Below are 27,822 nucleotides of genomic sequence, written 5' to 3'. Positions count from 1 at the left end.
ACAGAAAAGCATGTTTAGTATAGGAACTTCAGAATTGCCCTAACTGCTAAATCTCTTTTCCCACTGCTGTTAATTAGCAACATTACAATAGCACTTACCAGCTCCTATATATTGCATGTAGGCACTATGAAAGAAGCGGTGCCAGTTAACAGAATTACCACACCAAGCAAGCCAAATTCTCAGTATCTCACCTTGCTCTAACCATCCTGTAAGCAGTAAGAACTGTCAGACAATAAACTGGGCTGGGTAGGAATTTTCCAATCAAACAGGGGTTTTGTTGGGACGGGTGGAATTACTTCATCATAACTGAAACATTTCTCAAACATCTGCTGAACAAGGCTTCTCCAAAAAATTAATCGAATTCCCTATGAGCCAGTTATCCTTCCCCAGAGAGCCCAAATCACAGCAAAACTTAGGATAAGCAAAGTTCAGCTTATCAAAGCAGGAAGTTACTGTGGCTTCTGCAGTCACAGAAGAGCTGACCACAGTGTTTATTATCAAGTAAGGCCCTGTATCAGTCATGCCTTTCCTTCACTCTTCTAGAGCCACCCCAAGTAAAGGCAAAGGTGCTTCCTGAACAGCTAGTCTTTTTTAAAGTGTCTGACTATATTTTCATGAAGTCATGCACAAAGTTATCATCTTCATTCACAAAGAGCAGTTGTGGCAGTCATTCGTACAGATTTCTTACTATAGACAAAACCATGCAGTCAGGACTGCCACAAATTCACGTCTCCAATTTAGCCACATACCAGAATGCGCAGGGCTGGCTCTGCAGGCAGCGGATGTGAGCTGCGACTAGATTCTGTGGTTAACAGAGGTCTGTCACTGGCATCCACAGAACCAAAGATTTTTGCTCAATATTTGGACTCTCCTCTCCAACAATGAAAAAAAAAAAAAGAAAAAAAAAGACCCATGTATGAGAAGCAATTTATACAGGATGAGATTCAGCTCCACTGGCTGTCTTCCTTAAATATGCAGAGTTCCCAAGAATATTGACACAGGTAGAGTTGTTCCAAGAGCTGAACTTTATCCATCGTTATTTTTCCAGGGGTTCTGCTCATTAACTGAGACCAGACAGTCTAGTCAGAATCAGAGCACAGCAAACAGGGAATGCTTTGGCTCTTTTAAAACTGCCTGAACTGTGCAGTTGGAGGAAAAATACAAGAACTCTTTCACCACTTTATCCCCACATACACCCTGCTTTTGGACAGGGCACAAATTACTGCCTTGGTCCTCCATTCTAGCAGAACACACACTCCATCCTACTGCTCTCAGAAACGGTGTTTGTTCCTCTGCTGCTGAGGATAAAGATATCCACAATTCTTCCAACCTACTCCAAGTGCATGCTCCATAGAGAAAACAAAAATGTAAGCTATCACTAGGAAAGAAAAACTACTTGCTCTGATCATGAACCTTTACAGCGTGAACCATTTCAGAACATACTGGAGGGGGGCAGTTCTGTCCTGCTTTCACTGTAGGCTATTTTTTTTATGAATATGTTCACTCTTCCCCACCATTCAAGGAAACGTTCATTCAAATGAGTGCTTCAGTATTGAAAAGCCATGAGAAATTGCATAATACCTTTTATGGAGACATTGAAGTTTCAGCTTCACTGTGCTTACTGTGTGACCAACCAAATCCCATCATGTCATCTCTCTCCTGGAATTGGACAGCATCCACTGACGAATCCAGTAAGAGATTTGAAGATGGCCACCTCAAACTCTTACATTCAGACCGGTCACACTGCTATACATTCATCAAAGCCTCCGTGATGCTTTAAACCACCAGGAACAAATGCTTATCCATCTTAATATTAACAGAAGTGGAATAAAGAAGGGCCAGCAGTAACAACAGAGCAGTCCAAACATCCTAAAAATAAAGAATCTCTTCAAGAACTCAAGAGTCTCTTGTAACCTCGATGATGTCCTCAGAAAATTCTGTGAAAGCTCAACCTGCTTTCAGTTTCAGAGTTTGATATTGATCAAAGTGATCAGTAAAATCTAATCTGAATTATAAACTTGAGCTCTTCGCATCACACAGCTGCCAGTTATTTTTCATCAAGAGCAGCATACATGATCAAAAATAAAGTGTTGCAGGGAAGAACAGGGACACTGACAGTAAAGTGATTCACTAAATTTTTTTTCAGAAGTGAACTAAGATTTCATTCCTACTTCAGATCTTTTCTTTTTTTTTTTTTTGTTTTTCAGTTTCCTAGGATAATCACATAATTCTAATTCTTAATGTTTTAATTTTGAAAGCATTTTATCTGTCCAGTCTCATGATAAATGCAGACAATTCCATCTCAGAAAACTTGTAGATTTGATTTTTTTAAGGCACAAAATTACATATTTATACAGACAGTAACAAGATGCATCTATAGGTAATCTCAGAAATGGGTAGTTCTGTAATAATTTGCCCAGTGTGAACATCAGACCTTTCTTCAGAATTGCTCTTGCAGGATAGAGTCAGCTTGAACATGCAGTCCCTATTCAGAAAAGCACTTAAGTGCTACTGAATTCCATGAAACCTGAACAGATGTTTTGATAAATTTTTCAGAGAAAAATGAACTTCAGCACATACTTAGGGTCTTTTTGAACTGTTTCAGAAATGCCCATGATACTAATGAAAATGTCACATCTGCACATGCAAGAAAACATTTTTAATCAAGAAAGCTCTGTTCTTAAGATCTTACAAAAGGATTTTGTTCTTCTGATGATTCTCTTTTTAGTACTACTTTAAAAGTAAGTGTACTGAGTCTGACTGGGATGGAGTTAACTTTCTTCATAGCAGCCCATATGGTGCTGTGTTTTGGATCTGTGGCTCCAACAGTGCTGATAACACATCACTGTTTTGGCTGCTGCTGAGCTGTGCTTGCACAGTGTCAAGGCCTTCTCTGTTTCCCACTACACCTCCACAGCCAGTAGGCTGAGGGTGGGCAAGAGGCTGGGAGGGGACACAGCTGGGACAGCTGACCCAGACTGGCCAAAGGGATATTCCGTACCAGGTATCCTCAAGCTCAGAAATAAAAACTTGGGTAGAGGAAGAAAAAGATGGTTTTTTTGTTTCCAAGGTAGCTGTTTGGAGACTGGCTGGGCATTGGTCCGCCTGTGGGAGGTGGTGTGCCATCTCCTTTGCTGTGCTTGTTTGCCCCCCCCCCCTTTCTTCACCTATTAAGCTGCTTTTATCTCAAGAATTGTCTTGATTTTGTTCTTCCTACTTTCTCCCCCTGTCCCACTGTGGAGAGCTGGTGAGGGGAGTGAGCAAGCAGCTGTGTGGGTGCCTGGCTGCTGGCCAGGGTAAACCCACCACAGCAAGTCATACAGAAAACCCATTCCAGACTGGTGTACTATACTTTTCTCAGATTCCAATGTAGAACTTGCCCCAATATTCCATGTCTACAATATTTTATTATTTCTGTAGATATTTGAATGGCATGTTACATCCAAATATCTGAGCTGAGTATAATCCTCAGTACAACTCTACAGTCTGTGGAAGCATTTATTATAACTTTACTGATGGGTAGAGAAGTGGAGAGAGACTATAGGGAAAGATTTTTAGAGCTGATTAAAAATTTTGGCCTTATTTCCAGGAAGAACATTTATACACACTAGTCATCTTTTAATAGCAACCTGAAGGTTTCCCAGAGATGGAAAACCAGCCCTTTACAAGTCTGAGGACTTTAGTGACTTCTCTGCTACTGCCCCTCCAAGTACATGATCTGGTTCACAAATTTGGACCTTCACTAACAAGCCAGCAACAATTTCCCTATTTTCAGAGCCACAAGACATTATACTGATGTGGAAGACCAAGTACAGCTGAAAAACTACCATCTTTTCACTGACATCACTGAATGCCAGCACTGCTCTTCTGAGAAATCCCTGTGCTGTGTAACATTGCTGACAAGTGTGGAGATGCTTCCAAAGTATCTTGCTCTCTAGGCAGGCCATCTGTTTCTGACAGCTCAAGGTCTGGTCAAGAACTGATCCGATGATTCACTTAGTTGTAGTAAATAGAGCTCATAGCCAGACAAGTAATATTTCATCATGCACTTGGCCACACTTGGGATCAGCAGATGTGTAAGAACCACTTTGGGCATCCGTATCTTTTTCTTCTTTCCTTTGAGGAAGTCACACAGCTCACTGCTCCCGAGTTCAGTGTGCTAAACTATTAACTAACAGATTGATTCTACTCAGCCACTCCCTGTAAACCTTCCACCACCAAAACCTTTGGAATTTTGCCATGTAGCAACTCTGTGTAAAAAAAGTTTCAAGCGCAAAGGAAATCCTTAAGAAACAGTGTAACTACCCTCCACCAAAGAAACAGGGTGCGTGCAGTGAATAAGATGTGCAAATGAGTCTTTCTTCTGCCTATTTATTATAATGTCTCAGCATTTCACAAACCTCAATACATAATCTATTTATCATCCTGACACCCATGCTCAAGTGCAGGAGTATTGTTATCTCATTTTACAGATATAAAATTGAGACATGAAGTGATTCACTGGAGATTTCTCAGGAAGCTATTCATAGGGAACACAATCCAGACATCCTAAGCTGCAAATAAACTGGAGAATCTTAAAGCCATTTGAAAAAATGGTCATCCCCATTAGAATTACACAGAATTATGAGGTCATTAGCCAATTTATTACACTAAGGCTTTGAACAGACTGAGCTTATGCTTTTGTAACATGCTGGACAGAGAGAAATTGCCTACTTTCAGACACAACAGCAAAAGGAATTACTGGATACGTTTAAACAAATATTTTCTTCAAAACAAGTGACAGAAAACATTGAGTTCAGACCACCTCTGAACTGAGGCAATTGCAGAGACCCCATTTCTCAGTTTTGTAGTCTATAGGTTTATCTAATTCTTTTTTTTTTTTTTTTTTTTTTAATTACTGTGAAGCTGCCCTTTCCCACCATTCTCTGAAGATCACCTTGGACTATACTTAGTGTGAGATGATTTCAGAATACCAGTTCAGCAGAACTTTCAGTTGCAAACCATGATACATCTTCATAGTGGTTCGAACAATCAAAAAGAGGATGAGGAGAAGCAGTATGACAATATAGGATGAGCTGATCAACTTAATGACAGAGAGAAAGAAGAAAAAGCTAAGAAATTTATCTGGAATGGTGAAAGACAGACTCTGCAGACAGAACAGAAACCAAAGCAGCATCCGAGATGTGCAAATAGGCTGCACTGCCCTGGTGAAAGAAGCCCCCAAAGTTCCTGGCTTCTTGGTCCTGCACTGATAGACCTGTAAACAAAGTACCTTCCTATTTGTTATCCATTACACACATGCGCAATGTGAAAGCGGGCACACTTACCCACTAATTTGTGTCTTTGTAAGAAGTCAAAGCTACACAGTAAGGAATTTAGAAAGTACCATTTTACTAATTGTTGTATTTGTCTTTTTTTTTTTTTCTGTGATCACTGTGGCATGTGGCAGTATGATCAGCTTTAGCAGAATAGCTCAAGAAACCTGATGAAGTCAGTTGTAAAGTGTAGGTTGAAAGTGTGACTTAAAAGTTTTGAACTTAACTGGTCACATGCCGGTCACAATGAATAGCAAAAAGAGATATAAAAAGGCATCTTACCACTGTGAATGACTCCAGTTTCTGTTCTTATTTTTCTATCTTCTCCAACAGACTATCTCCTGCAAAAACAGCTGGAAGTTAAAAAGAAAGTAATTAGTTAATTTACTTTTGACCTACTTTACTGCTCTCTCCTTATAGAAGACTTTCGTGAAAAATTATCCCTCATCCCCTTACTGCACTGGTCAACACGTGGGGGTGCTGATAGATGCCCTTACCAGTTTTTACAGGGCTTACCTTCACTGCCATGTGAGCTTAGGCAATTACCTAAGCCTTGTTGTTAGCCCCATTCCTGATGACACGTACAATTCTCCTAGCTAAAACAAACTAGTTTTTAAAACTAACTCATATTTTAAACTAGCCAGCGCATTGGGACATGCAGAAAGATAAACCTTAAGTGACGCGAACCATTCTATCCATTAACACAAGAGGGCTGTAGGTGCAAGTTACAGTAACTCACCAGTTACTAATCAAATCCCTCTGAGCAGCACCAGTGCAGTTTCATGTGGTCATTCTCCAATAAGCAACATCATTATCTCAAGAATACTAACTCAGCTGAAACACAGGGAAGCCCAAAGAGTGACACCAGCACAAGGCCTTTGCCGATTTGCATATAAATTTCAGAGCAATTCTCCCCAAAGTTAAAAGACATGCAACCACATGGACAGCTGAGTCCTGTCTATGTCCATACACAGATGAATGGAAACTGATTTTCCAATTTCATTAGCAGGAAGTGGGAAAAAAAAAAGTAATAACTAAGAATTGTACTCTCTTCTGCAGTTGCAAGAAGGCAGTCATGAGCTGGTCTATGATTTAACCATGCATAACAGATAGGAATTATTCCTTTCTAGGTGCTACTTAAGCAAGTTGCGTACTGGTCCTTGTTTGCTTTGGAATAAGATTGGTTCAGCAGTCCCTCAGCTAACCCTAAAAGTATAACATGACATTTCTGAACATCCTGACTGCTGAAATCAGCCTCTACTAAGCCACTACAACTGGATTGCCTTTGCAGACTTATTTTTCCTTCTGTATTACAAAATACTCACACTCTGTAACAGACTGAAGTGTGTGACTGCTGTCCTATTTCATACATTTTATCCTTACTGAAGCTATAAGTTTTGCCAAAGCCAAAGTGAAGTTTTAGAGTGCAAAAGTCCTGTCAGAATCACAGGTTTTATTTCAAAGCAAGGCAGAAAGTTCTTAATTGCTTCTGCATCTGAAACAGCCAGGTGTTCCCTGAAGCACTTCACCTAGCAAATGCTCCCGCAACAAAGGCTCTCACAGCTTAGGTCCCAAAGTCCATTGCAATCTAAACATACATTTCTGCATGGCTTGCTGAGTCACAGTTATGTTCAAAATCAAAGGAATGAATGGAGCAATTTAAAACGTGATGCTTCAATGAAGAAATACAAGTACTCACACATGTCACAGTGTTAAAGAGCACTTCTGAGTGTTGGAATCTATACAACAGGCACAGATCCACGATATGAATAGAGGGGCTGGAAACCTGGTGAGGGAAGCATACCCACTTCCATGCCTTTGGGCTGAATACCCTAACCAAGAGCTCAGGAAGAGGTCTATGCAATGGCCCTACCAGTGCTTTGTTCTTTGCTGCAAGCAAGGGCAAGACTTGGCTATTCATTCCCTTCAAAGGGACACAGGGAAGGGCTGAGAATGAGGGAGATGCTGTGCATCCCTTTTGTCTAGTGAGCACCTGAATTGAGACCAAGAAAGACAGCAACATTCCTAATAGTTACTGCATTTCTTATGTCAACATACGGGCATCTAACTACTTCCAGTAATGTCTGTAGTCCACAGGTGGTATTTTTAGGATTTAAATGGAACAAATCATATCATGCACATTATTGTACTGAGGCACCCTACTGATTCTGCTTTTTTCCTGCATAACACACCATCTGCTAAACCCCAGTTTTGATCATCTTCAACCCAAGTTGTGGGAGAGATTCCTCTCCAACTTCAGTGGGAAATTAAAAACTGAAAAATCAATGGGAAGAGTTTTACAACTTAAAAAAATATTTTTTTTTTGTCCGCTAAGTGAGTTCTTTTGACAATTTTTGTCCTCTTGAACTTCATGAAATATTGAAGACCAAAGTGACAGGTAACCTCAGAATCCTATTTCTTGATATGGTCTCAGGTATGATATGGTCACCAGTATGAAATTATTCAAGTTAGAATTGTAATTCTTGTACTTTGAGGGCTGCTACTACTAAAGACTATTTTAAAGGACAAAGGAACACAAGCAAAAAATTGAAGTCAAAAGTTTTTGTTTTGCATGACTGAAAGTAAAAAAGCAGATAACCAAGACAGCTATATAACATACGTAAAACCAAAAATTAAAAAAAAAAAAAAAAAACTTTTATTGGATGTTGTAAAGGTTTGTTCTTTCCAAACAATACCACATCTATCAAGTTTGACCAAGTGAGATGTAATACCTTGAAAAAAATAAATGGATTCTTATGGAACACCTCTCCATAATTTGATTACCTTCCCAACTCACCATTTTGTCCTTACTCAATGTTCCACGGGATATTATGAAAGAAAACATTAAGCAGGGAATAATGACTCAAGGGAGGAGAAAGGAAATCAATAGGAAAGGTACAACACTTAAATGGAAACTTATTTCACTTCTGTATTATCAAAGAAAATACTGTTGCTTAACGTCTGCAAATGTCTAAAGTAATTTCCCATCATAATGAAAGGTCAATTCTTAAAGTGATTTTTATTTTCATACAAAAAAGACCCTGAAATAGGAAAGCATGCTGTGACTCTGCAGATAAGAATACAGACTTTAAACACAGTGGCCCATACCCCTCTGTGGCAGATCTGTGCCTGATGAAGGCCATGGGTGTGGAGATGACATGAAACACCCTCTCAGAACCTTCAACCCACTGTCCCCCACTGCAGGGTATGAAGAGAAAAGAAGCAGAGATTCAGACATCACATCCCCAAAACTCAGATCAAACAGAGCTCAGTGACAAACAACTGCACCAAAACTAACACAAGCCCAAAAAAAAAAGCAGCAGGAATCAGTGCTCATCACAGCTCTACAGCCCTGGAGAACACACAAATAAACCAAACACCTAAATCCCTCCCCATCTTGAGCTCTGACCTTTTTAACAGTTCCCTAATCCTAATGTGTCACATGACACATACAAGCACTAAAAACAGATTCTAAGATTAAATCTAGATCACAATGGCTATTCATAGAGATGCAGGCCTTAACGAACCTAAAGAGCAGAATCAAAGCATAGCATGAGCTATATAACACTCCGGACAGGAGTCCTTATCCTATACGAACCTTCTTTACTCTTTGGAAGAGTAAAACAAGCTCTTTGACCATTTCTCTTTTGATACCTAGCCCTGACCCCAACCTTAACCTAAGGTTTCACAATACACCTGTCACACAGAAGAGATCAAAAAACTAAACACTGCACTCTGCTAATTCCACTGTAAACCTATGAGCCTTCTAGATCTTAACAGTAAACATAACCTTCAATCCCTCCATTCCTGAGTACATATCCTAAACACAGTCCAAAATACAGCGTTAAGTATAGCCCAGTGACAAAGATTAGCACTGAAATGAACTGAAAGTTATTTGACTGTGTCTAAATCAGCTCTTGTCTTTGTGGGAGCCAGCAGTAAAATAAAGTCTTCCAGTCCTAAATAAAAAACCCCAACTTAAAACATAGCTATCATCCAACACAACTCCAAATTTAAGCAGAAGCCATGAGATCGTGCCTGCAGTAGCCTGCATACAAGCAGAGAGAATTTGCAGGGCCGAACATTGAACTGAATTCGACACTACATATTCACAAGCTCAACAAAAGACTACCATAAGGAAGAGCGGAAGACTTCAGTTCTGCTAGCTTACAGGGTCCAATGCTCACATTTAATTCTAGTGTCTCTACCTGTTACTTCCACATTTAATGTTAAGAATAGTTTGGGTTTGGGGGTTTGGGGTTTTTTTGGTTTTGTATTTTCGTTTGGTTTTTTTTCCCCTCAAAAATTAAAAGCTAAGTTTATTGCTGGAATCAGAGGCATGCCAAGCTAGGATGAATGCTGGTAACACAAGGACACAATGGACTATGGCTAGTTTTCATTCCAGAATATTTCTCTGGTGAGGCCACTGATGGAACATCTAGTGTGAGAAGCAAGTTGACAGAAGGCAGGGAATCTTCAGTTGAATGCTGACATGACCAAGTGCAGAAGCTATTTGGAGCCTGCTGGTACACACACACACACAAAAGTGAGATTTTGTTGAAGATTTTGGCACTTGGGTTTTTTGGACCTTTTTTGGTTTTTTATTTTGGCCTAGCTAGTGAGTCAATCACACTTCCCTAATTGCTAATGCACTCAGTTAGCACATGGAAAGCAAACCTCCATGTCTTTGACACTTAGTCAAACCTTAAGACATTTAGTCTCAATGCTACGCCCAATGCAGACTGTAAGCTCTGACGTAGTTGAAGTAAATAAGGGGTGCTCCTTGTCCATCACTGCTACACTTCAACACAGTTGCAAGATTCCTGTTTTGCATCTCAGTATTCAGTCAATTAATAACAACATCCTCCAAAGCTGAGCTCTGCCTGCCTTTACAACTAACGCACAATGTTCCATTTTGCGCTCTGCAGTTTCTAACTCCACCCAGGGAATGCAGTGTTAAGGATACTCAGCAGGATCCAGCCTTCAGAGGACAATTAATATTGACATTTACAATGTGCATTTCTTATTACAACAAAAGATGCATATGATTATAAAGCAGCATAAGCTCCCTGACTAAAACTGTCCTCATCTGATATTTTCCAAAGATTTTATAGCAAAAGAATCTGTTGACTTTAGGATTGGGAAAAAAGCACATAAAAGTTTCAGGATTGGATCAGCTCTCACCCTATGCCAGATTTCTGTCCAGTGACACAAGTGGGATAACAATACCACAGTAGGGCAAAGGAGGGGATCCGTGTTCAACACTGGTCCAGGAGGGAACTGCAATAAATGAAGAACAGCTGCAATGAGGAAGAAGACCTGTGCATGCTGTGTCGTCTTCTCAAGGAGAAAAATTGTTCTATGAGAGCCAGCAATGCAATCAGACATACAACTGGCACCACTTCAGTTTCAGCCAGCATGAAATAGCATGGTTTAAAAAACAAACAACTCTGATGTTTACTATGATCTATACATCTTAAAGGACTTGAATATCCAGTCCTTCTAGCCTATGAAACTCTTCCTGGTTGCGTGGGAACTTTGGTATGAACTAGAGCATCAAGATGGGCCTCAGACTCTTTATAGATACCATTTTTTAAAACAAGTCCACATGTAGAGTCTGTAATCACCTTTATTCTAACAGTAATTTGTCATTATTTCAGTCTGTTATTCCTCCTAACTTAATGCCAGTCAACATTTTCCTCCCAAAGCATTAAGGGCCTAATCCAATTCCTACTGACAGAACTGGAGCTGGAATGGACCCATAACAGAGACATACGTAAGCCATATGACACTGGAAATTCAACACCACACAGTTAAACATGTAAGATCTCATTGGATGAGAAATCTCTCTTAGAAGCCCACTGTCAGAACAACTGGACCCACTGGAAACCCAAAATGGTTAAAGGACTGAGTTGTCGGTCCCACTAAAGCACTAACTCTCAGACAATGAGCATAAGGCAACACTTAGAAGTTCTGCTTCCTACAAGAATTGCTGTCTGCTTCCTACATTTTCCATACTTCTGATAGATGGGGATAGTTTTTTCCACAGCTGGGAATGTTTTACTTGGATGTGTCTATTTTTCTTCAATCGCTGGCTGCCTCACAGATATCTCCATTTATTTGAGTTTTCTCCACTTTCAAAAACAGTAAGAGGGTTTCTGTAACCAACTCTAGCTACACTGTTAATGACCCTAGTAGATTTATGGAAAGCTCTCCATTCACCAAGAAACTCACCCACATGTTCCCAGAGAAGCCTTATTTTGGGAATTAACTTCATTAAAAGAAACTTATACTCATTTGTAACATATCAATAGAATGGCTGTCTCAGTTGTTAACTATTTCAGCCTGAAGGTGATACAAAAAAAAAAAAAAAAGATACTTTTCATTTTGCAGAATTCTTCTGTGGAACAGGGATGATAGCAGACTAGCTACACAGACACCTATGCTATATTCAGTTCTCAGAGTGCCTGTATACTTTGTTAAAATCAGCAAAGGGGATTTAAGATGAGAATTTTCCCTGAAACACGTGAGACCACATGCCAAAATTATTCCCCTAAGGGCAGGAGAGGACTTCTGAACTTACATTCAGAAATATTCACAAAATGACATGAGATCCTCAGCCAAATGGTTATGACAGTTCTTTATTATTATCATTACTAAAGAAAATATTCCCTAACACATTCCAAGCTAAGCTTTGCCCTTTTCCCTGCCCTAAACTGAGGATGCACATAAAGTGTATCTGAACAGGCAGTATCCCAGCTGGAGTTAGCAAGACTGCCCGACGACACAAGCCATTATTTGTTATTCCTTGCTTCCAGTCAGAATTCCAGCTTCTGAACTTAATGAGTTTGTGCAGAATCCTAGTAGTCCAATATACTGAAAAAACATATTTAAAATAGAAAGCCTTTGTAAGTAGCCAAGTGGAATACTTGAGGAAAAAAATTATCATTAAAGAAGCTGTAGAGGATTTACAATTCTGTTTTGTTTGGATCTGTATAGTAGCCTAGCCCATAAATAGAAACCAGTTGGGTTTTTTTACATTTGCTTTGCTTTATTTGAGAGTTGTGGGAATGATGGTAACCAAGCAACACCACAAAGTTGGAAAGCCCTGGTTAAGACAATTGCTGATACCCTGATGAGCCAGGATATGTTCAATGCCTAGAGGAGCTATGGGATCTCCATTTTTGTACACTACAGAGGCCACAAGATCCTAAGAAGAATAAGAAAAAGATTCCATACAGCCTGTGGACTCTCCATGCCTCTGGGTGAAAACTGCCTCCTCTGAATTAATTCTGCTGCCACTTGGAGCCCACCTGGAGTTTTACTCACCATTTTTGCACACTGAAAGCTCAATCTGCGTGGAAAGCTTCCTCTTACTGAGGCTGGGGAACTCACAAATACTGTTTCTCAGCATAAGTGTTAATAAGTTAAAAATAACCTCCACAGATCTAACAGAAAATTCGGTATGGACCCATGTAAATTTGAGTATGTTAGTTTACATGACCTTACAATCAAATCTAAAAGATGATCATAGAAAGTATAACTACGTTCCAAAAAATATCCACACAGTAATTTTCTGGACAAAAACTATCCTCCCATTCATCTCTAGCAAATCAGAACAATTAAGCATTTTACAGCTTCTACAATTTATGACAGCTGAAATACCTCATTTTCAATTAAACTGCAATTATCACTATTTTCAAACTGGCACACCCTCCATGTAATCTGTCTTTGGTCTCACAACAGAAGGACAGAAGCTTCTGAAGCAAGTAGTACTTCATATTTTGTACACTTCAGCAAAATCAGTTGTGCCCTCACTCTGTCAATTGGCTTTTATTCAGCACTTTATAAAGCAATTTTTTTAACTGCTCCAAAACCAAAATAGATATTTTCTTAATAACAAAGCCAATCTATATATTTTTGTATACACATTTCAAGACAATCATATTCTGAGAAAAGTATGGAAACGATGCTTTTTCAAAAAGTTAAAGTTATTTGCTTATCCAAATAAGCAGTAGGCAGAGAAAACATGTCTGAATGCATATGCTTTTAACTAAATGAGGGATTATTTTAGGAGACAAAGGGTATCTACTGAACATAATCAATGTATGGTGGATAATGCATCAAGGCTGTGGATGCTCAGTTTATGCTGCCATTTAGTAGACAGCATTACGGAAACTTACTATCACAGGTAAGGCAGCAAGATCAGTGCCAAAAGCAACATAGTACACCTATAGCAGACGTGCTTAATACATGGAATATGCAGATATTGTGAAATCTACAGGGTGCACTAAAAAGCTCAATCCTGAGGAACAGGTTTACAACTTTTCCTGATACTAAATCCCAGTCGATACCGGGTTTTACTGTGTACTACCCGATATCAGAGATTACGATAAATAAGAATTAAAATCACCAAAAAGCCCCAACTAGAGACCACATCTAAAGATGTCCCCTCCAAGTTACACTGGGACACAGAGATAAGGGCATTTCAGGGGACTTGGTTTACTGCCAGCCTCGCTGGGCTTGTGAAAAAAACATCACACCATGAATGTGAAAGTAGAACTTTTCATCAACACTAAACCATGTCATAACAACAGTGTTGATTCTGCCTTTATGACAATGTAAGTGGACATGAAGTCCAAAGAAGGAGACAGCATCTCCTGGGAATCCTTACTGGAAGGTAGCCCAGCAGAGGGATGTACATTCTGCATCACCCACTGGAGCAGGTATTGCATCCTGCTCAGAGAGCACCCGCTCTGCCCAGGGTCCAGTACTGCAGCAGCAACGGGATCCTCAAGTCTGGTTCCACCTCACTCCATCCTAGTTGACCTGATCTCTGGAAAGGAGGAGGACTGCGAATTCCCAGCCAGCTGTCGTCTAAGCAGTTTCATACTCTTCTCCTTCCTGGCGCTCCTACAAGAGCTGAACACAATATAGTATAGAGCTCCTGGGATTAGACATACTCCTCCTTACATAACCCTCCAATCCTTATTTCTCTCCATTTAGAATGGGGGAATATCCTATTTTCTTGTTGCGTGCAAATCCTAAGAATGAGATCATAATGAACAAAAATGAATAATGAGATCAATTTACAAATGTAAATATAACTCTAGTCTCTTTTGAAGTTTTAATAGGAAGGAGGAGCAAAATTACCCAGGGGATCTTGGTCAGACTCAGGCATGGGTGTAAACGAGATCTCATTCCTGTGTGGTATTTCACATCACAAAGGAAAGCACGCAAAGCTCTCACAGCCCTGAGACAGCAGGTTCCATGAAACACTAATTTGTACGTCAAAGCAGTCTTTTCATGGGAATGACATAAAATTACAAAATAATCCCTGTAGTTTTGAAGCTAACTTCTCACGCTGGAATGATTTAAAATATTTTGGCCTGGGCTTCAGCTGAAATGCTTGTGTCAGTCTTTTACTTATGAAGGAATTTAGCTAAAATAAAGCAAAAATACAGCTTGGTTTTCTTTCCTGCTAATGAGCAGATAAAAGCGAGTGAGTGCTGGCGCAAATCTGGAATGCCTTCAGTGAACTCAGACACGCCCTATGCTAAAGGAAAACGGAGTTCGCCTCAGTTTATTGGCATAGCACCTTCTGTATGGATCACTTATTCAGAATTCCTGTATGTATTTACCTTCCCAGGAACAAACATGTATTTACTGCTGACACTACGCCTCAGCAACCGACTTACGACTTGGCACCTCAGCTCCAAGTGCCTTTGAGACACCAAGAGTAAAGTTTGTTCCAGGAATATCCACTCACCCACAAGACAGTGTCTGCATATTTTATGGTACACTAAATAAAGTAACGTTACATTTAATGACAGAAAGTTGCATGGAAAACATTATGTGCATGCAACGTGGCCAAGCTACCATCTCTAACCCAACCTTTGCTTTGCAAACTATCAGACTTCTGTTTGCTTTAGCTTTGCAAACCCACAGTACATTGATGTTATTTATTTTTCCATTTTATTTCCTAAGATTTGTGCTGCTTAAGAAGAAAGGAGGAGGGGCACAATAAAAATAAATATGGCTAAAACCTATTCTTCTTGTTTCCAAGGTCTCCTGACTTTCACAGATGGACCTGCAGGGTACAGGCTCTGCTCACATCACCCATGAAACCAACTCAACATCATCCTTTTAACTCTAGTCCTCAGTATGAACAACTGAAGCTTTCACATGCCAGCAAATACCTTAACATCCAGACCTGCAGATTTCAAACACACATGCTGCCTGACCACCTTGTATTCACCTTGATCACCAATATGTTCAAAATGAAACTGTATCTCAGCTATCTTAGTACATAAGTACATTTTTTCTCCTGATCAATTACTAGTCAATGAACTTGAGAAGCCGTACGAGCAACTCCTGGTATATGTTGAGGACTACAGCACATTGTAAAAGCCGGCCATTAAAAGCACAATTACCAAGTTACAAAATAAGAGTGAAATTATTACATCCTCACACATCTTGTATATAATGAAATGCCTCATTTAACACAAATCATACTAACAGTGAACTATCAGCATTCAAGCCAGCCCTGAAGCATGGCTGAAAATCCACTGCTGTCACTCCTCACAGTTATTTCCAGCCAGCAGTATCTGATTAGGGAGCTGACATATCTAAAGGACTATGAGACCCACTAGATCAGAAATAGTGTGTTAGGTGCATGCTATTATGCATGGAGAATTGACTGGAGGCATGACATGATTTCCAGGAATGAGCTTAGAAGGAAGAAAAAATAAAAAAGGAAAGAAAAAATGCAGACTTAAAACTTTAATTTCAATTCCTATTTAGAGTAGAAGACTTTCAAAACATTATACACTCTAATTACTCTTTTAATTACATCTTCTCTAAAGAGAGAGTAAAGGGAGATGAGAAAAAACATTATTTTTTTCCTAAGAATTTTTTTAAGGCAATAGAAATATTTTTTGTATGGGAAAGACATTTTCTATGTGGGGGTGGTAGGTGGAAAACAATTATTTTAATCTCTCATATTTTAAAAAGGGTAGCAGATAAAAACAAAACAGCCACTCTTCATTGTATTAGAGGCCAATTTTTTACCCAATTCCCTATGATAGTTGTCAGAACTTCCAGCATAAGGGAAGGAATAAAGAAAAAACTCAGTGCACAATCAATCTGTCCATCCCCACCCCCAAAAATAAACATGCTGTGAATGCAAAAAAGAACCATGACCTGTCATAGAACACAGTACATAGCATTAGCCCACTAAGGAACAAGCATAAAACCGCTGAAACCGTCTTCCTTCAGCACTGATGCCTTATGGTTAAGTAAAAAGATCACAGAAATTTAAGGAAAACCTTCAAATTTTAGGTATGTCTAAATATATCAATATATAGTTACTTTATATTATTTCTTATATAAAATAAAATATTTAAAAAATAATTTAAAAGGCTGAAGACAGAACTAGAATATAAAGACTGGTATTAGAATATAGAATCCAACAGTTTACCAGAAATACCACTAGCTGGTCCCTCTCACACGCCTGGCATTTAAGTAAGAGAAGACTTCTGGAAACATAGCCTCTCCTTAGGATACTACTTTGACCTAAATTTGACTACTATGATATCATGGGAAGTAAGGGATAGAGCCATTGGGAAAAAAAACAAAAAAAAACCAACAATGAATAAAATAATCATTCAGAACCTGACCATGCTAAAGCCCCAGCAAGGGAGCCAGGAAGAGGGAGGCAATGTAGCCAGGGCTGGGCAGGACCTGCGATCCAGGTTTCTTAATAAACATTACTTAAACCAATAGAACAGAGCACTGTTCAGTCATGTATTTTTTTCATGTTTTACCTAAGAGACAAACTTAGAAACTGGCAAATCAATTCCTGTACAACCAGAACAGGAATTTCAAAGAATTAATGCCACAAGAGAAATTATTACTAAGAAACTAACACTTATTAGCAACACAGATAAGTTTCCAGAGATCACGGTGTTGCTTTGGCCCTATTTTTTACATACAAACTGCATACGAAATGGAATTGCAGAGCCATTTTGTAACAGTTCTGAAAGATGCACTCTCTCTATGAGTGTTTTTCTTCTGATGGCCAGTCGTAGTGATGAGAGGTTCAATACACTTCAGCTCTTTATGTTTCTCACAGAGGAATGCTCACATCTGTCAGTAATCACATGAATATTATCACACGGCTGTTAACACATAATGGTTAGGACCTTATTAGCAGTTCTCTTCTTGGCTTCTCCTTTCAAGGAATTATGAGAACTCATTTACTTCACACAACTTCAGGCCAAACCTTTGATACAAATTACCAGCCTGGACTCATTAGCCACTTTGAGGCAAAAATTAACATCTTATTTTTTCATATTTTGTTTTAAAAACAATAAAAAATCCTAGATTCTAATCAAAAGCAAATAGACTCCTGGATGGCTCCAGGTTTCAGCTTATATGCTGAATATGGAAATAGTGTTCCAAACAATCTGGGGAGACAGCTAGAAACAGGCAAGGGCTGCGCCCCATTCTTCCTCCTAGGTTGATCCTGACGCAGGATCAAGCTGTGAGAAGGTAAATCTGGTAGACTCTTTCAAGGAAGAAGCTACATGAAAATGTAAAACTGTCACATAAAAAGGCATCCAGAATCAGACCAGAGTAAATCATACTATCTTTATCTCTGTATGTATAACAAGACAGATCATACATACACTTCTTAGACTTCCTTGTATCACATGTGCTGAAAATCTTATGTAGCAGAGCTCAGATAGTGCTGAATATGAGTGGCTGATATATTCCCATCCCATTACCACCATCTGACAGCTCTTTGGATGTTTCTTTAACCACGTGCAGTTTATTCATATAATTTCTGTGTGCGTTTTGTTCTTTGGGGTTTTGGTTTTTTTCTTTTTTGGGGGTGGAGGGATGGTTGTGTTTTGTTCATTTGTTTGTTTTTTAAACTTTGAACATGAACAGGTACCTTTCTACATTTGTATTAACATGGAGGGTTACTAATTTATGGCCTGTCTCTTAAGGAGTCCATCTGCGGTTCCAGAGCCTATATAGTGTACCCCTATATTTTCCATTTCAATTAACAGCAGATTCCTTCCCAAAGCTCTTTTCTGTGGCCAGTACTGCAACCCGAAAATGTCCAAAAATGTAGTACATAACAGCCCCTGAGGTCCCTCCCAGAAAAATCCTAAATTAGCAAAAGGCAAAGACTTTTACGGAGTCTGGTACCAAATTTGCTTAGAGAAAAAATCCAATAAAACCAGCACACTCAGCAACAGTCATCCCAAACCACCCCAGCTGCCAGCTGGCGCCAGTTCCAGTGGTTCCCCATGCCTGCCATAAGGCCTGCAGGAAGAATGCAGCTCTGCAAGAGCCTCGCTCTCACACATGTGTGGCCAAGCACCTTCATCACACTCCTACCTTACAGCCCAAGATTTCAAAATGAGTTGTCCTTGCCCAGGTCTTTTGGCACTACAGAAAACAGCCCTTACTACAATGCTGTTTGGCCATTTCCCTCTATTAAATCACTTCTGAAGGGTTGGGCTCCAACTTCACAGGCAGCTCAGTGAGGATGCAGAGCCTGGTAGGCCGAGTTCAGTCCAGAATGAGCACTATACCGTGATACAAAATGTCTATTTTTTCTCATAAGTATCACTAATCTTCATTTTTTTTTTTTTCTTTTTCAGTTTACAGAAAAGGAATCTAATATCAGGCTGAGCTGCTCTCCAAAAGAAAGAAGATATTATTCTCTTAAAATAGTGAATGATAGTTTAAGGGTGTGCTATTCAGTTTAATTAATGATTGCATTTACATTGCTTCATTCCTTTAATATGATGCAACAATGGTAATGACTAACCTTTTTGCAGTTTAATAGACCTTGCAACTGCAAGATGATCCCTCTTTCATTTAACAAGCCCCTTGTTATAGCTTAATAAATCTGGTTTTGCTCTTTGGCAATTCTCATTAAAATGCTTTGGAAGGTACCACCATTCACCTACAGCTTGATTTTCAGAGGGCCTGACTGCACACAATTCCAATTAAAACTTTCTGCACTTAACACCTCTGAAAATCCAACACTATCAAGACAATTAGAAGTTTTCAACATTTCCTCATCTATAGGGTACTGTGCAAAATAATCAGGGTCGGATACAGTGTAACTTAAGAGAAGGGAATCACATGTTAAAATGCTAACATGGGAACATCAACTCATCCCATTAGTGCAGAGAAAGGCAACCCATCATTCTTTGTCAAGTGATGGCAGTGCAATGGATGAATTTACATACATGACCATCTGTTGCTGACTTTCCAGACTGCCAAATGCCTGCCCTTGTTCAGAACTTCCTTGGTTTTGTGGGCTTACTCTCTTTACTACAAAATAAAACACTTCACATTATAGAGTACCCTTCATCCCAAAACACTCTGTGGACAGTGAAATCTCTCACAGAACTGCCAGAAATTTCAGTACTGAGCACTACATAAACACAGGACTAGCGGAGTGAAAGGCAGCACACTGCTGCAGCCTGCTCCATAGCTGTGTCTCTCATGCCATATTCTTGGCTAAGGACATCGAGCCAAACTTCCACTCATGTCAAAAGTGCTGCAAAACTTCTAATACATATAGGGCTCTGACAGGACCTTAGTTTGAAATATCCCTTCCCCAGAAACTAAGCTGCAGAGGACCTAGACTGCATCTATTTCAGACATGTGAAGGGCTTGTGTCTCTCATGACAGGAAAAAATTGTGAGGTTACAGGCCATGCTGTGATGCAGACACAATAGTACGCCATTAGAACCATCTTGTATCAAAAAGCCCAGTAAACTTAATGTAAAAAATAACTACACAACAGAAAAGGAGATTTTAATATACATATTAAAAAGATCATATGGCAAGATACTGATTTTACACCAGCATCACGAAAGTGCAGCTCCCTGATGTTGAGGATTTCCTGTCTTCAGCATGCGCCAGAAAAATTATGACATTTTCCATACTCCCCTTTCACACAAAGATAAACACCAGAGAGTCAGAGCTCTTCTGATGTAAAGCTGATTTTCTGCTCAGCTCAGGGTTTCCCCAACACATCGCTGTTTGGATATTTATTTTACTTCTTTCAGGATAAAATAATAATTACCACATTAAAAAAAGTCAGTGCAGCTATTGCAATCAACTCTATGCCAACCATGTTCTCTAGCTTTCTGCAAAACCTTCCAATCCACCAGCAATTCAGTAAAGAATCAGCATATGTAGGTCAACGAGGCACAAGAGCATGGATATTAAAGACAGGTGTGTGGTTTTAGCAACAGATAATAAAGGGAGAACTGTTTTTATTGAGTGACAAGGAAGCAATGATAATGGGCCAAACTCCGTACTTGAGGATTTCAGTGAGCATAAGCCCCAAGAGAATCTGGCTCAAAATCAGTAACTGCTGCAAGGCCATCATTTCTATCAGATCCTTAACCAAATGGCCAAACCTGAGGAAAACCCCATCAGGGTCAGGGAAGCGCTGATCTTGTATTACCATTACACAGAAAAGATATTCCCTGGAATACCCCCCTTTCACCCTCACCTCACAAGCTTCCATTCCCACTTGAGTATCTAAACAGACATGGTCAAAAACCTGGTGCCCGCTGACCGCCAGAGCTCCTTCCAGCCTCTGGCATCTTCCGCGACCTTCCTCCCTCAGCAGGGCTCCTTCCAACCACCATCTTCTACTCTCTTCACTCCTACAAGCCCCCGGGCACTCTTCTTACACAGCCACAGTAGCTGCTCTAGTTCACCTGTATTTGCGTCACACTGTGGACCTCTGCACCATTGCAGATACACCTCTTGCCCTACCCACGCTACAGCTCTGTGCATCTGATAGTACACCTGATCTTTTGACTCCGTTCTGCTGTTCTTTCCTTATGTTTCAGATCTGGCTGCCTCTCTGTTGACCAGATGAATCATCCAATCCTTTCTGGCTTCCACTGTGTTTGTACACAACGCAATTTGGTTATTGTAGAGGAAGAAACCCCCAAGTTCTTCGAGGATTTTAATGAGAAGTAGCATTTCCTTCTTTCACTCTAGTAACAAAGTGGCTGCAGCACATGGGAAACCTCAGGAGCTGCAGGAACAGATGGGGAAGCCTCTCTCCACCCGAGTGCTGTGCAAGCAGTCTATCTCCACACCATCACTCTCCTCATCAACTCCAGAGCAAGGAGCACAAGCTCTGATCCTAACACCAAAGCAGGACTTCACACCAGCAGCTTAACAAACTAGCCAACTCAAAACAATTTATAGCCAGCACTGAGTTATAATTAGAAAAAAGGCAACATGTCGTTCAAACCAAGCCCTAAAGATCACTAAATCAAATTCTGCACAGACTAGCATTATTGCACAAGATAGTTATTCCCTCTGTCAACACAGAAAGGAGAAGTCCCACAGTGATGAAATTTTGCTACTTGTAGGTTTTTCCACTGCTAGTATAAACCACAGTCTCTGAATACATTCCCACTCAGAAGTACCACCACACCCAGACTGCACGTGCAAGGCTTTATTGCATGGAATTTTACACATACACAGCACTAATTTAAATACTAAAAGTGGACAGTTTAAGTGTAGTACAGAAGTGGAAGCCACAAACTGGACATGTATAGGACAGTACATACTGAAAGCTGGTTTTATATATTACTAAGAAGTAACTCAGTCTGAAACAACCGTTTGAGTACCTGCTTCAGCTTAGAGTCATCCAAGGCCCAAATACTCTTTCTTGGCAGTTGTACCTAAACCAAAAAGAAGTCCTGGTCTGCCACCCCATTAGCTGTCAGCATGCATCAGTCTTCAGCAGCAATAAAAGACATGTGCCACAGAGAGCACTCAGGCAGACACCCCAGCGCTGAACCTTCAGGGCAAGCTCTGCACACATTTCTAACAAAAATCAACCAGGATCCTGACAAGCTACCATCATTCAGAAATGTCTCACAGCACAAACGCTATCTTTTGGTGCTGTTCCAGGTAAGATTGAGTCAAACACCACAAATCCTCGCGTGGATTTTGCATAAGGTTGGGACAATAAACACCAGCCTACCTGCCCTGAATGTGGGGTGTTTATTTTGAAATGCTGCCAGGCAGGTTGGCCTTACCAGCACAGAATGATAATAACTCAGCAAGACTGCGCTGTCAACACAACAGTGGTAGCAGCTTCTTTAATGCTAACTCAAAACACGCGCACAACTTTCGAGGATAGTCACCTCCCAAGAAATTGCACTCACAGTCCACTTGGCCATGCACAGCACAAATAGATAACATTGCTCAACGCCACTCAGAACATAAAACAGCGTTAGTCCTTTTAGAAGCACAGTTCATGGAAACACCAGGTTTAAGTTACCACTTTAAAAAAAAAAAAAGAAATAGAACAGGCCTTCAGACAATGAACATCAAATAAAATTGTACCAGCTTACACAGGCCAAAACCTGTCCCCAGCTCTGAGCAGCAGCACACTGGTATTCACAAACAGGTGAGGCTTCTTTGCCATTTGAACTCTTACCTTTTCAACACTTGGGAGATTATGTTCGTCAGTAATTTAAACACTGGACACAGTACACAGCCATAGGCATTTTTTTTCAGTCAGCAAACCACTAGAGAGAGTACTGAAAGGCCTATTATGAAGGCCAATCACCATCCTTTTCTTGAATGACCACATGAAAATCAGTGACTGTTCCACAATGGATTGAAAGGGCCTTTTGTCTGAAGGAAAAGGACAAGGAGTCACAAAGTATTGCAGATTCATTTGTAACTCATGGTTTTTGAAGAAATTGTATAGCTTCAGTTAAGAGCAAACCAAGAAAAGAACAGGCTTTGAAAATGTTATGCCACAACCCTTTCCTACTATGTATATGCAGAGCATATTTTTAGATTAGTCTCTTTTGCATTACAAAAAGATGGGCAGGCATTCTATATTATTGTTGTTTTACAAGAGAAGTTTAAAACACACACAGAGTTTTGACTTTATTCCAAAACCCTAATTAGGGTCTGCAGCACTATTTGCCTTGTCTAAACAAAATCATCAGAAGCTTTTTTGGTACCAGATTTAGTAAAAGTATAATTGCACTGGGATAGTAAGTGAAAGCATTGTCACTGTTGCTTAATAACCACTTTAGTAATCGAGCAAATTTGCCATCACCCATAAAGTATATGGTGGCCTATTCAACAAAAAGACATTTTTTATATTGAGAAATCAGCATTTGACTCTTTAATTTTGAAGTCTGTTTCTGAAGCCTCTCACAAAAAAGGGTCGATTACATCTGCTGACGACTTCTCAGAAGTAAGAAATATTTAACTTCTCCACCTGCCCCAATCACATTTGCAGTTCTCAGGTTTTACATGCAAATGCACACACACCCAAAATGGGATTTGCACACACATGATTTCATTACAGAGTTTCTAAACAAGCTTCACATGGACAAACTTTCAGCAGGAAAGACAGTGGGGGCTAATAAGCAAAACCAGATTTCTTCTAATCCATATCCAGAACTAGGGAATTACTGCACTTCTATTCAGAAACAAAAGTCACAGCTGTCAGACTTGCCCTCTTCACCCATCTGTTCCACCCACGTACTGTGAAATTAAACAGTCAAAAAACATCAGTTTTCACTCTCCAACTTCTTGCCACATCCCAGAATTTATACTCCTTGTGCTCCCACGACCCTTCCTGAAATCAGGCAATACATTTTGCACACAGCATTGGTCAAGATGCCAGTTGGATTTAGCTCTCCTGACCGCCCTATCAAATTACATCAGGCAAGGAGCTGGTCTTTGGCATGTTACAAGACAGCACTACCAGGGCCAAAATCTTTGCTGCGGGAATCACCCATGATGCCGTTTTCAGATAGATACCCAAAGTAAAAGTCCTGCCATGTCAAATATACCCCCAAGGTAACTACACTCCCCATCATCTCGCACTCTGAAAAACACAAGCTTATAGTCTTCAGGACTGCAAAGAGACTCTTGCAAATGCAAAGTAGAGGCAAACCAACGCTGCACCATCTTCTTGAAACTCAAGGAGCTTAGAAACAAACAGGGCAAAGAGATGTGAACTGCACAGCCCCCTGCTAATGTCAGTGAAGTTCACGGCCAAGTTCTTTGATATAATAATGCCATGGAGCGTTGCTTTCAAACAACCATTAGCGGGGGAAGGTGCCCCGTCTAAAATAAAGGCACTTCACTGTCAAAGTTAACTATTTCACCAGTGTTCATTTTTGTACATGAAGGAGAAAACTGCAAGAGAAAGCTAGCAAAGCATCTGAGGAGGAAAGAAAAGGCAGGAGGAAGAAGAGAGAAACTGAAGGATCGGGACAGCGCAGAAAAACATGGAGGATGGAGGAAACAGTAGCACCAGCCGTAGGTATGGGGTCATACTTCCTCAGAGTAAGATGGACAATAAAATCCTTAATATTAACTGCAAGTTAACTACAGTTAGCAGTTAACTACAAGTTATTTTTCTTCCCTTGATCTTTGTGCAAAGCCTCACTGCTCCCGGGACTTCTGTTCGAAATCGTTACACAGCTTTACTTTTATCCTCTGGTGCACCGTGGAAAGTGGAGTTTGACCTTTCCTTTGGATGTGTAAAGCATCACATCAGACTGTTTTGAGAAAATGATTGAGGATTTTTTTTGTATTCTGCATGACTAGCATTATTTAACAGTGTCCAAAAACCTCTAAGACATGGGCCCTAAACACGTAGTAGGAAATACAGTCCCTAGAATGACAACAGAGGTAACACATGGGTGGAAAGGAACACAAATATAACAGCCTGGGGGAATAAACACCAAATACAGGTCGCCTACAACTGCTGACAGGCACAGCTTTGGTACTTCCACCATCACTAGAAGAAAACTTAAAGAAAATATAAAACACGTTGCAGGCCATTAGAATCATGGTGTGCTTTCTCTTAAAATCAAGTCCGAACCAATTTCAATTCTGGGCAGATATTTCCTTAAAATTTGGGAAACGGCAGGAAGGTGTCCTGACATAGTCTCATTTCCATTTCTTTGAGCAAGAAAGTCTAGATAAGAAAAACTGATCTAGTTTCAGAACCAAACCTCTCTCAACACAGAAAGTACTTGGAGATGCTTGTGTTCAATTTTTAGGCTGATTACTAAATGTCAGACAAAAGAGTAACTCTCAAGCGCGTGTTCCTTCTCAGGCATCTGCCTGGGCATAAGGACTGTGGAAACAGACCTTCACTTAAGGATAACCCTGAGAACATTTTGAGGGGTACTTAATTTACTTCTTCTTAATCATAACACTTTCTTACACAGTAAATCTCTCAGAGTTGTGACCTTACCTCCTTACATATTTGTACAGCACCTGACACAGTACAAGCCTTATCTTGATTAGTGTCTCATTACATTTAACAGATCCTGCTGTTCTCATAAAGGGCCAAACTACTTCAACTCCTGTAACACAATTAGTGGGAGAATACTCACAGCCTAGCAGCAGCGTTCAGCTCCAGCAGGTTGTGATGGCGCCTCACAAAATTCATCAACCTGTTCTGACCTGGAAATCATTCTGCATTTACACGGTTTGACTGCATTCAGAGAAACAATTGTGGCAAGGGCGCAGTGTCCTGCTCACAGCAGTTTATAGACTCTAGTTAGTGGCATTCAACAGGTTACCACCCAGAATTTCTTTCATGGCCAGTGCAAATACGTTCCTGGTTAACCTTGACATTCTGCATGCAGCAGTCTTTTCTGCTTTCTGTTTAGAAAGTTTTTAGTTTACCTTCCTTGAATCATCACATTTTGGAAAATATTTTACGACTGCATCAGGAGCTCAAAGAAACAGAAGAAAGATGCTTTATACATACACTGGTAATTCAAATTTAAAAGTTAACAGAAAAGAATTCCCACAGAAGATCGTTAGTTGCCTTGAAGTATATAAAGCATTTACACATTTTTCAAGCTGCAAGCAACCAAATCAATCCAGGGGAATGTGACCGCAATGGATTTTCTGTGGTGCCTCTTAGCTCTCCTAAAGAAAATAAAACTGGTAGTACAAGTGATTCACATCTCAGGATGATGAGGCTGAGGGTGGAGAAGAAGCTTACACTATTCATTTACAGCTCAACAAAGGAAGCATTGCATTCTGATAGAGAATAAAAGAATATTGCCAGCTGCCACTGCTTATCAACGACTTGCACACCTAATGATCACATTTTTCACACACAGCAAGAAAGACAACCAACATTAAAAAAATAAACAAGCAAACAAAAAAAAGCCCTATCACCTTAGCGATCTTTTACCTTGGTGCAGATAAAAGAAATCCTCAAACGGGTGTATATGTGCAGAAGCAGTAGGTAGGGCACAGCAACCTTCGTCCCTACCTTGTGGTATGTCAGCACTCGCAGCAACGTTTCACAGCCCATGCAAAAACGCAAGGCAGCCTTTCAGGAACAAACGTACCGCTGGCTCAGCGCGCCCGGCCGCGAAGACAGCCGGGGACAAACGGCTGCGCTCGGAAAGACCCGGCTCCCTATCCCCCAAGCGTGCAGTTAATCATTTATGACCAAGGCTGTTACTGAATAGCCTTGAGCACCACAGCACTGCCCGGTTTCGGCTCCGGCTGCGCCCGGGGGCCGGCGGAGCGGCGGGAGAGGGCGAGCCGCGGCGAGCGGTTCCCCGGCGCTCGCAGAGCCGGTCCCGGCGCAGGCCAGGCGGGGTCCCAGCGGCCGGGACCGGGCCCGGCTGCCGTCCCCGGGCCGCCAGGAGGGGCCCGCCTGCCTCCGCCCGCAGCCGGGTCTCGGCGCCGGGACCCGACGCGTTGGAGCCGCGGGCGGGGCGCCGCGCGGCACCACAGTAACCGTCCCCCCTCCCCGGCGCCCTTCGGCAGGAAACTCCCGGCGGGCCCTCGCCCCGCCGCCCCGCGCAGGTGCCGCCGAGGGGAGCGGAGGGCAGGGCAGGGCAGGGCGGCAGCCGCCTTACCTGGTAGCCGCCGAGCCGCAGCGAGGCCGTGCCGCCGCGGCAGAGGGCGGAGAGGCGGCTGCGGACCGGCGGGGCGCGGCGGCCGGCAGCGGGTCGCGGCTGTGGCACCGCCGCCCGCTCGCGGGGACACGCCTCGCGCCCCTCCCCTGCACGCGTGCGCCGCCCCGGGCCCGCCCCGGTAACGGCCGCAACAGCCCCCGCCCACAGCAACGGCCGCGCCGCGCTCCCCCGGCCCGCCGCCACGGCCGGGGGGCCAGGAGCGAGGGGACGGAGCCGGGGGACGGGGCCCTCTCCCGGGAGGCTCGGGAGCGGGGTGGGTGAGCTGCCCGACGGCCGGCTCCGACAGCACAAGGCGTGTCGTGCGCTTCCTGGGTGCCGGACGGGAAGAGTTACGTGGGACGGAGAGCAGCCCCGGGCTCCAGCGACGCACTTCTGCAGCCGGTTCATAATTTATGTGTGCCCCTCCTGCCACGTACAAATAAATGCCTGAGACGCGCGGTGACACCATTAGTCCTCATGTAAAGACCTACTGAAGAACCTCTCACTAAGTGCAATGAAAC

The 27,822-nt window shown here is 41.4% G+C and overlaps 1 protein-coding gene across 1 annotated transcript in view; it reads right to left on the bottom strand.

Annotated features, from left to right (window-relative positions):
- SPATS2L (spermatogenesis associated serine rich 2 like) overlaps positions 1–27,363 on the bottom strand; it is an 88,019-nt gene extending 60,656 nt beyond the window's left edge. Inside the window, exons 1-2 of the mRNA XM_082313226.1 lie at positions 27,263–27,363; positions 5,598–5,668 (exon numbers count right to left, since the gene is read on the bottom strand). The gene's annotated coding sequence lies outside the window, so the exon portion shown is untranslated. The remainder of the gene's footprint in view (positions 1–5,597; positions 5,669–27,262) is intronic.
- Between the last annotated feature and the right edge of the window lie 459 nt (positions 27,364–27,822).

Source organism: Platalea leucorodia (assembly GCF_965183815.1).
Source record: "Platalea leucorodia genome assembly, chromosome: 5".
Lineage (NCBI taxonomy): Eukaryota > Metazoa > Chordata > Aves > Pelecaniformes > Threskiornithidae > Platalea > Platalea leucorodia.
This window is presented reverse-complemented; position numbering and strand designations above follow the sequence as displayed.